Below are 13,650 nucleotides of genomic sequence, written 5' to 3'. Positions count from 1 at the left end.
CAACAGCATCGGACTTGACATGCAGAATACTAGCTAGAACATCACTTTGGTTCATACATATAAAGCTAAAACTTTTATCACGGAGGGTTTGAGTATTCAGGTACGGATTGCATGTTGCTTCAGGTACATCTATTTCCAAAAACTTTTTGTTTATTAGTTCGACATCCACCTCAGACTCTGTCTGTTGCTTACACTTTCCAATACCTAACCGTTTTAGTTTGTTTCATCTGTTTTTCGAGTTAACACAGTTATTGAATTGTATGTTATAATGCTCTTTCTTTGCTGATTTTATCTTTTTGTTTACTTTTACCCTAGCCTCTTTGTATTCATCAGTTTTGTATCGCTTAGACCGGAGGTAAGCTACATCTCGCTGACGGGTTAGGTTTTTAATTTCACTACTGAACCATGGATTTTGCATTGGCTTAATCACCTTGGTCCTTAGGGGCACAAACTTGTTGAACAAATACTGGACATTGTTGGTTAAAGCCTCTAATTGACAATCTACATGACAAAGATGGTAAATACATGACCAGTCACAACACAAAAATTCCGTTTTTAATTCATTATAGTTTATATTTTTGTTATCTCTATACGTAAAATAATTGATTTTGCTGTCAATGGTCAAGTCGTATGTTAAAAATATTAGGTCATGTCTGGAGAAGGCTGGTACAGAAACCTGGTCATAATGTATGATTTTGCTAGGGTCATTGATAAGAAATAAGTCAAGTAATGTATCACAGTGGCTGCTATAGTGCGTGGGAATCGTTTCGTTTACGGAAAACAAACCTACGGACTTAAAGTTATCTACGAGATGGCTTTCAGCCAAGATGATGTCAGTGTACTCCAACGAAATGTCTGAAACAACATTAAGTAATGACCCGTAGTCAATTGTCCGATTCGGTCTATATATGCAGCCTAGAAGGGTTTTTCCATGGGATTTATTGGGAAGTTCTAATAGAATGTTTTCGATAGTAATGTCACTTGGCTGTTTAAGTACCACTTTACATTTCAGCTTCACATTCACGTATATAGCAACACCTCCTGCATGACCAGTACGGTCGGACCGATAAACATTAAAGCCTTCACAAATAATAGACGAATCACATAGATCATTTACAAACCACGTCTCAGACACACATATCACATCGACATTAGACTGAGTGAAAAGGAATCTAAACTCACCAATCTTCTTTAGCAAACTTTGTGCATTCAAGTGAACGATTTTTAGATCAATTTTATAGGTTAGGTTAGGTTTGGGCGGCTGTCGGACTATAGTCCGACACACTTAGACCTCAATGGGTCCGTTGTGACACCGCATGATCTCGTTTCTTCCTTCTTTAGGGTCCCGTTTCTAGTAGTTTCGGCTTGTGTTAAGCTGATCAGCATGTCTTCCACCCGGAAGATTTAATAAAGGCACTTATGCTTTTGAGATTAATCTCCGATATTTCGGTAAGATCGTCGATGAAGGGGCTTCCTAAGTGTTTCAGTCTGAGTCTGCATAGGGCTGGGCAGAAGCAGAGAAGGTGTTCTACCGCTTCCACTTCTTCCTCATCCCTACAGCTTCTGCAGAAATCATTTTGCGGGGCTTTTAGCCTGCCGGCATGCGCGCCAACAAGCCAGTGGCCTGTAAGAGCTCGGATCAACATGCCACACTCTGTGCGGCTGAGCTTGAGTAACTCCGAGGTTTTCTTGTTGCTTATCACAGGCCATGTCTGGTGAGAGATGCGACACTGTGGTGCGTTTTGCCAATGGGTGTTGGCTAGTGTGTTGAAGTGGTTTTTTATGTTTAGCTTGCAAGTAGCCATGGGCATACCGACATTTTCCTCTCCTGGTAGGAGAGGCTTGGTGGTGCCCTGCCTGGCTAATTCGTCCGCTATGCAGTTGCCTACGATGTCCCGGTGACCCGGAACCCATATTAGGCTGATAGTAAACTGATTTGCCATCTCGTGGAGAGATCTGCGACAGTCAGCTATTGTACGAGAATTGGTGTTTGTCGAGTAGATCGACTTAATAGCCGCTTGGCTGTCACTATATATGTCTAGGTGTCCTCTCTGGAGGCTAAGGTTCCTTAAACAGGTTAGTGCTTCTTTTATAGCGTGGACCTCCGTCTGAAAGACGCTACAGTGGTTCGGGAGCCTGAATGACTTCCTGATATCTAATTGTTCGGAGTATACACCTCCGCCGACTTGTCATTCTAATTTGGAGCCATCTGTATAGAAACAGATTGCGTCCGTCGTGCCCGGTCGGCCCTGTTCCCATTCCTCTCTATCAGGAATCAGGGCCTCAAAGGGTGTGTGACTATATTCAATAGATTTGCATAGATCCGTGATTTTTGGAATCGATTTATCATGCTGGAGAATTTTAGCATGGCCATATAATTGGGCTTTCCACTGCCCTGTGTCCCTCAGTCGAATAGCTGCCGATTTGGCCCTTTCCATGCCTGCTAAGTCCAGGCTAGAGAGGTTCAAGATCGCATTCAGCGCTTCATTCGGGGTGGTTCGAAGGGCTCCACTAATACACAAAGCCGCCATTCGCTGTACTTTGTTTAGAGGAGTCAGTATGCATTGTTTGTGTAAGGCGGTCCACCACAGAGCCACTCCGTACAGTAGGATTGCTTGACTACTGCTGTGTATATCCAGTTAACTGTTCTTGGGGACATGCCCCATCTTAGCCCGATTGCTTTTTTACAGGAGTAAAGTGCAATGGTCGCTTTTTTGGTTCTCTCTTGGTTGTTTAAGCCCCATTTGAGGCGTTTATCTAGTACTAACCCCAAGTACCTGGCGTGATCGCTAAAGGAGAGATTACAATTGTTTAAAATGGGTGGGTTAAGTTGAGGAATTTTGTACCTATTCGTAAATAGAAAAAGTTCTGTTTTCGAGGGATTTACCCCGAGTCCGCTCGCTATCGTCCATTCCACGACCTTACAACCTCCTCCCTCCAGAATCCGCAGAAGTTTATTTACAGCGATATTCCACAAGAGGGGTGATAGTACACCTCCTTGCGGGGTGCCTCTGTTCACTAGTCTAGTCTGGGTTGAGGTCCCTAGTGTGGCTGTGACCATTCTGCTTATCAGCAATTTATGGATTAGCCTCACCATTGGCGGCTCAACCCCTAGTTCTGTGAGAGATTCTGTTATAGCGGTGGGAAGCACGTTATTGAAGGCTCCCTCTATATCCAGGAAGGCGATCAGTGTGTATTCCTTGATGTTGAGTGATTTCTCGATGCTGTTTACCACCAAGTGTAGCGCCGATTCGATTGACTTACCTTTGGTGTAAGCGTGTTGTGCTTCTGATATTTGTGTCGGGTCTACGGTGGCCCTTATGTGTAGGCTTATCATTCTTTCAAAGCTCTTAAGCAGGAATGATGTTAGGCTTATTGGCCTAAAATCCTTTGCTGTGGTGTGAGTGGCCTTCCCTGCCTTGGGAATGAAAACCACCTTTGTTTCTTGCCATGCTGTTGGTAGTTCTCCTACCGCCAGGATGGATTGGAAGATTTTTTTCAACCAGTTTATGGCTATTTGTCCTGCTTGCTAGATGTGAGCCGGTGTTATCCCGTCCGGTCCCGGCGATTTGTATGGTTTGAAACTATGAATGGACCATTTCATGTTGCGGTCTGATAGGAGTGGATCTATTTCGATTCCCTCTCCTGTTCCTCTTTCAGGTGGATGACCTGCTTGTTGGCTCCCAGGGAAGTGAGCGTCTAGGAGCAGGTCCAAGGACTCTTTACTGGAGTCTGACCATGATCCATCTGCTTTTTGAAGATAGCCCAAAGGCGCGGCTGTCTTAGAGAGTATTTTCCTGAGCCTTGCGGCATCAGTTGTTTTTTCTATGTCAGAGCAGAAGGTCTGCCATGCCATTCGTTTTGCTCTTCTAATGGCCTTTTTGTAAGAGGCTAGTTCAAACTTGTAGTTCAGCCAATTGGTGTCCTCATTTCCCTTCTTTGCTCTGTTAAACAGGCATCTGCAGTTGGTTCTGAGGATAAATAGTTGTTGGGTCCACCAGGGGGGTTTTTTCCTTCCTCTTGGTTTCTCTGTGGGGCATGCCACTTTGAAGGCTGTGTTGCATGCCTCTGTGAATTTGTATACTGTTTCGTCCAGCTCATGTGGGTTTGTGATGCTTTCTGACGGTTCCATGGGGAGGATATTTGTCAGAACTTCTTTGTACCTGTGCCAGTCTGCTCGTCTGGGGTTGGCGAAGCTGACCGGCAAGGGCGAATCAAGGGACAATACGGTTTCTATGAATCCATGGTCCGAGAAGGAGTGCTCGTCAGAGACTGCCCAGTTTTTGACTGCGCCTACGAGTGAATCTGATACCAAAGTTAGATCTATGATCGTTTGGCAAGCTTTAGTTATGAAAGTAGGGGCATTGCCCCTATTGCATAAGAATAGGTTCGAATTTAGAATAAAGTCAAAAAGAGACTCACCTCTGTCGTTGTTGTTTGGGCAACCCCACTGGGTGTGATGGGCGTTGGCGTTACAGCCTATTACCAATCCGTACTTGAGCTTTTCGCATTCCTCTGCTAGTCCTCTGACCAGCGCATCTGGGGGGTTTTCCTTCTCAAAGGCCAAATAGGCCGATAGAACCCTTATAGAGCCACTCTGCAGCTCCAGGCTTACTGCGGTGTTGTCTCCGTTGCTGTAATTGCGAAGAAGAAATATACTAAGATGCCTTTGGCTAATATGCAGGTTCGAATTTTACCTTCTTTGGGGTCAAGAATAAGCTTGTATTCCTTTGTTCCTAGTCCAGCAACCTTGCCTCCTACCACCCAAGGTTCCTGTACGAGGACTAGGTCGGCTCCGCCTTCTGTCAGGCGAAGCAGAAGTGCAGCAGACGCTGCTTTACTGTGGTGAAGGTTTATTTGTAGAAGTCTTAGTGACATCTACAGCTTCAACCTCCACCACATTGACGTCGGCCTCCTCAATTTTATAACTACTCATAGTTTTTATCATGGCACTAGCTATGGAACAAACTTCCTCATCCTGCATTGTTGTTATCAATGATTATTAGGGGCGCAATCTCAATATTCAATGCGTATCTTATACATTTCTTAAAGTAAACTAGTTTTGAACCTATCTCAATTAAGAGGATACGATTTTTACGCTTAAGATCGATTTAGCGTCGCTTGTGAACGGTTGTGTTTACTCTTGTGCTCTGAATTTTTGTCTATTCTGTGATTTTTTGCCAGTGTTTTGTGTTTGTTTATTAACAAAGCTTAGTCTAACCGCTGGGTTAGTGTGTTTAGTGTTTTTTACTAGATCTCCCAGTGATTATAGTTATTTTAACATTTATATTAGATTTGTTTAATCTCCTAGCTTTGTTAGTGTAATTCTTATACTCACTAAACTTGCTAAAACTTTTTGATTCTCACTCTCTCTCCCGCTCTAAATTACAACTGTAACTTAAACTCTCTCTGAACCTGCCAAATTTCTGGTAGACTTTTGGTGTGCTATTCTCTTGTCTCTCTCTCTCTCTCTCTCTCTTGCTTGCTTTACATTGTAACTGTTCCTGCGTAAAGTTGTCAGTGTCCCACAAGCAACGCTCAATCGATAGAAGATTTTTTCTCTCGTGCTCTCTTACATTTAAATTATTACGCGATCTCGCGCTCCTATTTTTTTTCGTGTTTTGTGCCTTTGTGGTTTTGGAATTTGATCCCAGTGCCAAATTTACTCGAGGTATTTTTCATATATTATTTTATTTTATTTAATTTCCTTAAAATGGCTCTTGTCTGCTCTAAGAAAAATTGTACTCTTTCGTCTTCAACTAAAGACCCTTTTATTTTCTGCTGGCTCTGCGAGTCGATAATGCACGTTAAATGCGCAGGATTTACTGGTAGAGTCAAAGACTTCATTGATCAGAATTCTGGACTCATGTGGTCATGTGGATCCTGCAAGGAAATGATTGTTGAGATGAGCGGCTTTATGAAGCAGACTCGAGACAGCCTTTTGAATCTCTCTGGTGCTTTTAAACAGCTCAATGAGGGGTTCAATTCCGTTTGTGCCCAATTTAATAATAAAAAATTACTAACTGAGTCGCCTAAACGTAATAAAACCAGCTTAGCGGCAGTTAATACGGTCACGGTATCCACCCTAAATCCGAACTTGGTGGCTGCAGCAGTCTCTGTTGACACTGTGGTAAGTGAACCTACTGCGCCTATGGATACAGCTGTTTTAGGTGAAGTCACTGCTTCTCGAAGTCGGGTGGTAAAAAAACCTTCAGTGCCGGCTACGGTGCCGACCATACCTATAGGTACAGAAGTTACCGTTTCTGGCTCTCAGCTTAGTGAGGTGCAATCTGTTGCTGGGGGACGTAAGAAATTATCAGTTGTTCCACATAGAAAACAATTATTTGTTTCGAGATTCACCCCAGATACCACATCTGAGGATGTTTTGGAATTTATTCGTGAAAAATTCCCATCTGAGAATATTTCAGTGGAACAATTTAGATTTTCATATGCTTGTAGTATATCGTCGTTTAAAATATTTGCTCCGCCTGATGTCTTTAAGGTACTACTTTCTGAAAGCTTTTGGCTTAATGATGATTTAGTAATAAAAGAATTTGTTCCCAATAAACCGAGAACAAATAACAGACCTTCCACGGCGCCAAAAAACTAAAAAGTTTATTTTTGGCTTATCAAAATGTTAGGGGACTAAATATGAAGCTACCCAAGCTTTATGCTGACTCCTCTGCATTTACTGCTGATATTTTGGCTTTTACGGAAACTTGGCTGAAACCAGAGATATCTGACAATGAAGTTCTGTCAAACAATTTTAATGCCTATAGGACCGATCGCTCCTCACGTAGGGGAGGCGGTGTGCTGATTGCCGTTAGCACTAGCCTAACATCCGAGAGAATTCACTCTGATACTCCTAATGAAGTTGAATTTGTTAGTGTGAAAGTTTCCTTGCTATCATTCTCAATATTTGTTACATGTTCCTATATTCCACCTGGCTCTGATTTAATAATTTATGAGCACCACCTGTCTGCGATAAAATCTGTTTTATCCCTTCTTTCTAACAGTGACCTTTTGATTGTTTTGTGTGACTTTAATCTCCCTGATATTTCTTGGTCTCCTCCTACTGACTCACTAGTCGCTATACCTCTATCCGCCCATGATTTTGTTGATGGTCTTCTAGAAATATCGTTACAGCAAGTAAGCTTTATACGGAATTCATTAAATAGACAACTAGATCTTGTGTTTGTTTTAGACCCGTCTGAAGTCACGGTATCTAGAATTGACGCTTTTGTTGTACCTGAAGACCGGAATCATCCAACAATGGAATTGACAATCTGCCTCCCATGCGTTGATACCCTCTCTCCTTTAGTTTGTCAAACTAAAGTGAGATGTTTCCGAAAATGTAACTATAAAAAACTTAACGACATGATTTCTCAATATAATTGGACAGAATTGTACAATTGTATATATATTGAAAGTGCCACTGAACACTTCTATATAGTGTTAAATACCTTTTTTAATGAATGCGTTCCTGATAGGTTTCCTTCAAAGACAAACAAGCCACCTTGGTTTACCAATGCGCTTCAAAGACTTAAAAACCTTAAGACAAACACTTATAAAAAGTATAAGAAATCGGGTAAGCCATCTGATTTTTCGAAATATGTGGTGGCTCGATCGGATTTTAATGTTCTCAATAGTCATTGCTATTCTATGTATTTAAGTCGATGTAAATTTGAATTTTCAAATGATCCGAAGCAGTCAAGAACGCTGCCTCAAAACTGATTTATGTGACATCTGGAGTGCCTCAGGGTAGTCATTTGGGCCCTTTGCTGTTTACTTTGTTTATTAACGATCTTCCCTCTATCATAACACACTCTCGTGTACTAATGTATGCTGATGATGTTAAGCTTTGTTTATCACATAATGATATAGCGTCGGGTTTCAACTTACAGTCAGATATTGATTGTTTTCAGGGATGGTGTGAGTATAACCTTTTAAATTTGAACTGTCTTAAATGCAACGTTATGACTTTTCATAGGGGTACTCCTACTTTTGTTAGTTACTCTCTTCAAAATACACCACTCGACCGTATATATTCAGTTAATGACTTAGGCGTTCTTCTGTACCCAAAACTTAAATTTGACTGCCACATAATGTCCACTGTCAGCAAGGCCATGAGTGTTCTTGGGTTTATAAAGCGTTGGTCAAAAGAATTTGATGACCCTTATACAACCAAATTATTATTTACCTCCCTTGTCCGTCCTATTTTGGAATATTGTTCTTCGGTTTGGAGTCCACAATATCAAGTGCATATTGACCGTATTGAGTCGGTACAAAAAAAATTTCTTCTTTTTGCCCTTCGTAGTTTGAACTGGTATCAAAACATAAGGCTACCTTCCTATCAGAGTAGATTACTATTGCTTAATTTACCTACCCTTGCAAATCGTAGAACAATGCGTGGTACTATTTTTATGCAAAATCTTATAAGAGGTGATATTGATTCTGTAGAACTTGTAAACCGCCTAACTTTCAATGTTCCTGTTAGACTAACACGAAATTATTATCCCCTAAATTTGCCACGATGTACATCTAATTTTTGTCTGCACGATCCCTTTCGCGTTCTATGTAATAATTATAACAACCTTTATCATTTAATTTGCACTTCAACTTCTATCCCGGTATTAAAAACTAATATTTTAACTCATTTGCTTCATTCTTAGATGCTTCTTTTATTTTCATTTGTGTCCCGTCTCTATTTGTTTTTTGTATCTTCCTCGCGAACTCGTATTTTTTGCCCAAATTGATAAAAAGGACCCCGCGCGTAACAAGCACGTGCTTGGTGTCGTTGGGCCACTTGTTTGTACTGCTCGTAGTGCATCAACGTCCATCATCATAAAAAAAAAGAACGAAAGCTATCAGCTTCAGGTCCAAGCCAAATACATTCCTGTTATTGACGGCAGAATCCTAGTGTGGGAAAAGTTCGCGTATGTTAGACATTCAGTAAATCTTTTAGAGTATAGTTTGAGTGTTGATACCGCCCACCTTCGCGACCTACTAAAATCATTGAGCGTGCACCACAGGGTTGCTAGAAGCCTAGACTTCTTAGGTACGGCTCTGAAAGTCGTAGCAGGAACTCCAGATGCAGGAGACTAAGAAAAAATCAGTAAAACAGAAATGAAACCTATAGACTTAAATAACAGACAGATAGAAATTAATAATAGAATTCAGGGCCAAATAAATAAGCTCACGGAAACAGTCAATCAAATTCTAAATACAACCAAGAACTCCCTACATGAAACATTACGCTCGTAATAGGATGATTATGATGGAGTTGCAAAATGTTATGCTCGCCATTGCACTCGCCATTATTAATGTAGTCAGCCCGAATATATTAGATCATGCAGACTTGGAAAATGCGGGCTAATCCCAATCACGTATGTCGACTAGGGAATCATTATTATCAATGATCGAACAGCTCTGGTGCAAGTGGACAACGAGAACAGCGTCTGGTTACACGGCACTCATCTTATCATCTTTAATGAGCGCGCTGCCATTAATGAAACCCTGCTCGTTAACCATAATTCCGCCCAGAAGAGGACTCCTGGAGTGCCAAGCTTGCCCTCACTAAACATCACTATCAATCAGGGTGTCTAAGTCTTCCTTACCTTCACCGTCTGAGTGAGCATGACCTGGAATACATTCAACAGTTCGGAGCAGAAATCAACACCAACCGGACACACCAAGTGGCGCTAATTTCTGGAGCAGCAATTTGCGCGTGGATTTGCGTCAGTCTCGCCTATCAGCGATTCACCAGGACTAGAAGATCTGCGGTCCAGCTAAGGGAGGTGATCGCCCAAATAGGGTCGGCCGAGGGCGGCCTAAGTCTCGAGGGGGAGTAGTTAACTAATGTCAACCGGACTGAGAGTCAAAGTCCGAAGACTGAGCGCTGGCCAAATTGCTGACACTGCATTTGACCGGACGCTCGTGCATAGCCGGCAAACACAGCATATTTGCGTGGCCGCTATGAAGTTCCCTCTTTGTTAGCTTTAAGTCAGTTCCTTTTGGCATTCATTAAATAAACAACAGAAGTTCTCTGCAAAATATCTCTGGCAACTGCCGTTAAGTTTGTATTGATTTGATCTTGAATAAGTCTCTAGGCCAGCAAGAAAAGGAGGATAGTTTCCTTCCAACAAAATCTTCATAATTCTGCAACAGATGATCCACGGCCAACTGGCCGTCTAAGAAGAAACTATAGTGTTACGTACGCCCTTCCCCATACCAAGATTAGCCCCGGCAAAACAACTGCCATTAGTTGAGGGTAGGGGCCGTAATGACTAACCACACTGCGATTGATAAAAGCAAAACAGCAAAAACAATTCGACAACTCATGGGTGTCGCGTGGCCAGAACAACGACCACGATCGACCTGCTCGTAACCGTAATCCAGTAAGGTGGCAAAGTGCACCAGCCGGCCATTGACTCCTAAAATAGGGGAAATGGAGAAACAGTACCCCTAGGTGGGAACACCTAGTTAATTCATCCAATATGGGGGCTAGCGAAAGCTCTAGTCCGGTATAAAAGACCCCAGCCAAATGGAGAAAGACAGAAATTGTTCTGATCTCTCCATGACGGTGGTCTAGAAGTGCAACTTCCGTCAACACAGTCCACGACTGGAAGAAGGCTGGTGTCCAGAAGGATGTCTTGACGTTTCCCTAGGATCAACTTCACCCAGGAGAAAGTCCCGATAACCGGTCCTGCGATCGACCACAATCTGGAGGAAGTCAACCAGCAAAATCCCGAAGGACGAAAATAACTAGTGAACCAAGTGAATGGCCTAAGGACCCCAAGATGGGTAGCAAAACGTCTAAAGTGGCCGGCAGCACCGCCAATGTGATTAACACAGTAGAGATCGTTGACCACCAAGATGATATTCAGGATGTCAACAAGACCATGAAGCTCATCGTTGGACTACTCGTGGTTATAGTGCTCCTTAAGGTTGTAAAGATCTACAAGCGCTCTGTCCAGAGACGCCGCGACCAACATCATGCCCTGGAGAAAGTGGTGACCCACATTGGAGCATAAGCCGAGCCGATACAGTGAAGTGAAGCCACCAAAAAGACAATAAAAGCAGCAAAAAGACAATAGAAACAATACAAATAATAATAAATAAATTGCACTCCAATATTATAAACAAAAAAGTGAATCGCCAAAACAATCAAAAACAATTTGCGAGTACATGCATTTCTGAATGCAAGTGTAAACAGAACCCCCAATTACATACGCTGAACAAGAAATTGGAGCTGCACCGACCAGCCCAGCCCGAGCATTGGAACTGACGTGTGCCTCAGTGGAACTCGCATACGATGCATACATACATACATATCTATACAGCGATAGTGTTTTTTTTTTTGTGTAACATAATTTTTGTGTTTTGTTTTTGTAAACCGCCTTCAAGTCTTGCACGTATATATGTATATAAACCAATTATAAAATCTCCCAAAGCCCAGGATCCGGAGCGCCGAGATCTCATCGCCCAGGATTAAAAAGAGGGTAAGTTTGTCGGAACACGGTTCCTTTTCTCATACATACATATATATATATATATATATCCGTGCACCATGATTACATCAGAAGCTTTAGCAAAAACAATAGACACTAATCCACAATTTAACGTAAGAATTTTATACTTGTTATCAAAAGCGACCCTACCAATAACAGTGAATGAATTGGAATACTTATATATTGAGACCTTCCGTCTAGATTTTTCTCCACTTGCCCACTGTAACAAGACCGAAAAAGCTATCATTATCTCTACCGTTCCAACGGTCATTGTTCTTTCCCGTCTGGATAAGAATTTGTTTTTGGGCAATGTTAATACTTTCCTAGTTAAGACAAAGAATTAATCTGTTAGGAATACATGTAATAATATATAATATACACATATATTAATTGTTTCATATATATAATCATTTAGATATACTTTTCTTTTTATACCTTTTTTTATACATAATAATTAAATGTTAATTTTTCAGCGGCCAGTATCAGCCTTGTAATTGTATGACAATTGCAAGAGCCCTCTGAGCGACGTTTGCAGTCGTGAATAGTCAGCATTTTGCTGATGTGTGCACCTTCACAGGTGGTCAAATCGATACTCTCCGCTAATACAATAATTGTCAATTAATTTAATCCCTATATGAATTAACCAATATTATGTTGTTCAACACCGGCACACGCCGACATAAATATTATTTAATAAATTTATAATGTGAAAAAGAATTCAAAACCATGGTGTGCTAGAACTCTAACAAAGGGGGTGTGCTGACGCGAGGAGTGAAGTAGGTCAAGAACAATGACATAACTTTCGACGGACAACCTTGACAATAGGGGATCGTATTGCGCGGCCCGCGACGATCCATTGGCACACGAATGTGTGAAGGGGAGGGAATATGGCCAAAACACAGCCCGATCGTAATGCGATCAAGCGACAGCTAAGCTTGTGGGGCAGTGTGGCCTGACGACCGACGAACTTTATGAAGTAATATTATTTTCCAGGCACTTTTAACATTTATTCTCGTTATGTTGGAGAGGAGAGAGGCTTACCAAGATCCCACGACCCGAATACGACGTAGCTTATGCCGGCAAATGGTGCCAGAATATCGGACGCCTCTCCCTCGGCCCAAGTCCCTGTCAGGACTCGGGCACTAATATGCCCACGTAACAGAATTGGCGCCCAACGCTAGGACATTTCATATTCCTTAAGGAATTTTACCAGGGTCCACAATCTCGATGCCTGCGGTATCGGAGTGAATATACCTAGGGATGGCATAGCTTTCATCTTTATTTGCCATGAGTAATTTGACTGTTTGATAGAACAGGGAGCTTAAATAATTTGAAATATGCGCATACTTATTTTATCTTTAAATAAGTAACTTTAAAGTCCCCAACTTCTGTGACTGTCAGTGTTGAGCGGCCGCTCAATCAGAACTTTGTCGCAGAATAGAGGCCTGACTTTGAAATGTTTTTAACCTTAAAAATTCTCTGTTTTGTTCATGGACAAATTTACCAGAACTTCCTTAAATCAAGAACTATGAGTTATCCTTTTTTATAACTAACCTGTAACTAAGTGTCGACGACTACTTGTTAAAATTAACGTAAATACAATTTACAGGTGCTTTCTGGCCGACGCCACACGACGTACTACGCATTTGCCCGGTCGTTTGAATTGGTTCGAGTCCAGAAAGAGCAGGAGCGCAAGCATTACGGTAACGCATTTAGCAGTTGCGATGCGGGTCTACTGTTCGTTTGTCGATCCAGGACAGAATGGGGGTGGGGGAACTGACAGGAAACGCAAAGCCGACGCCCTACAACGTACTAGGCATTGGTCCGGTCGTTTGCTTGGTTCGAGTCTTTGCTGTTTCCCTTGACATATTTGGGCAGTGGACGACTTTTAATTTCTCTGGCCGACGCCCCACAACGTATTAGGCTAGTTGGTCAGGTCGTTTGCTTGGTTCGAGTCCAGAGAAATAGGAGACGGTTGTGGAGCCCGAGAATGATCGGTCAAATAACTTGTTTTCCGACGACTGGCGGGAGGGGGTTTTTGGACAGATTCCTTATCTAGACACAGCCATTCCGTTTGGAACATTTGGGATGTCTAGAAAAAGGGAAAGTAAGGGCATGTTAGCTTAGCGGAACCGCGTTG

General features: G+C 42.1%; 1 protein-coding gene across 6 annotated transcripts in view; it reads right to left on the bottom strand.

Annotated features, from left to right (window-relative positions):
- LOC139354524 (uncharacterized) overlaps nt 1-13,650 on the bottom strand; it is a 38,591-nt gene that overhangs the window by 16,985 nt on the left and 7,956 nt on the right. For 3 of the 6 annotated variants that reach the window (XR_011605493.1, XR_011605491.1, XR_011605489.1), the window contains exons 2-3: nt 4,698-8,916; nt 4,423-4,634 (exon numbers count right to left, since the gene is read on the bottom strand). The gene's annotated coding sequence lies outside the window, so the exon portion shown is untranslated. Of the gene's footprint in view, nt 1-4,422; nt 4,635-4,697; nt 8,917-12,551; nt 13,185-13,650 lie in introns of those variants that run through there. The other 3 variants (XR_011605490.1, XR_011605492.1, XR_011605494.1) reach the window with 3 other exon arrangements.

This window comes from Drosophila suzukii (assembly GCF_043229965.1).
Source record: "Drosophila suzukii chromosome 2 unlocalized genomic scaffold, CBGP_Dsuzu_IsoJpt1.0 scf_2c, whole genome shotgun sequence".
In the NCBI taxonomy this organism is placed as follows: Eukaryota; Metazoa; Arthropoda; class Insecta; order Diptera; family Drosophilidae; genus Drosophila; species Drosophila suzukii.
This window is presented reverse-complemented; position numbering and strand designations above follow the sequence as displayed.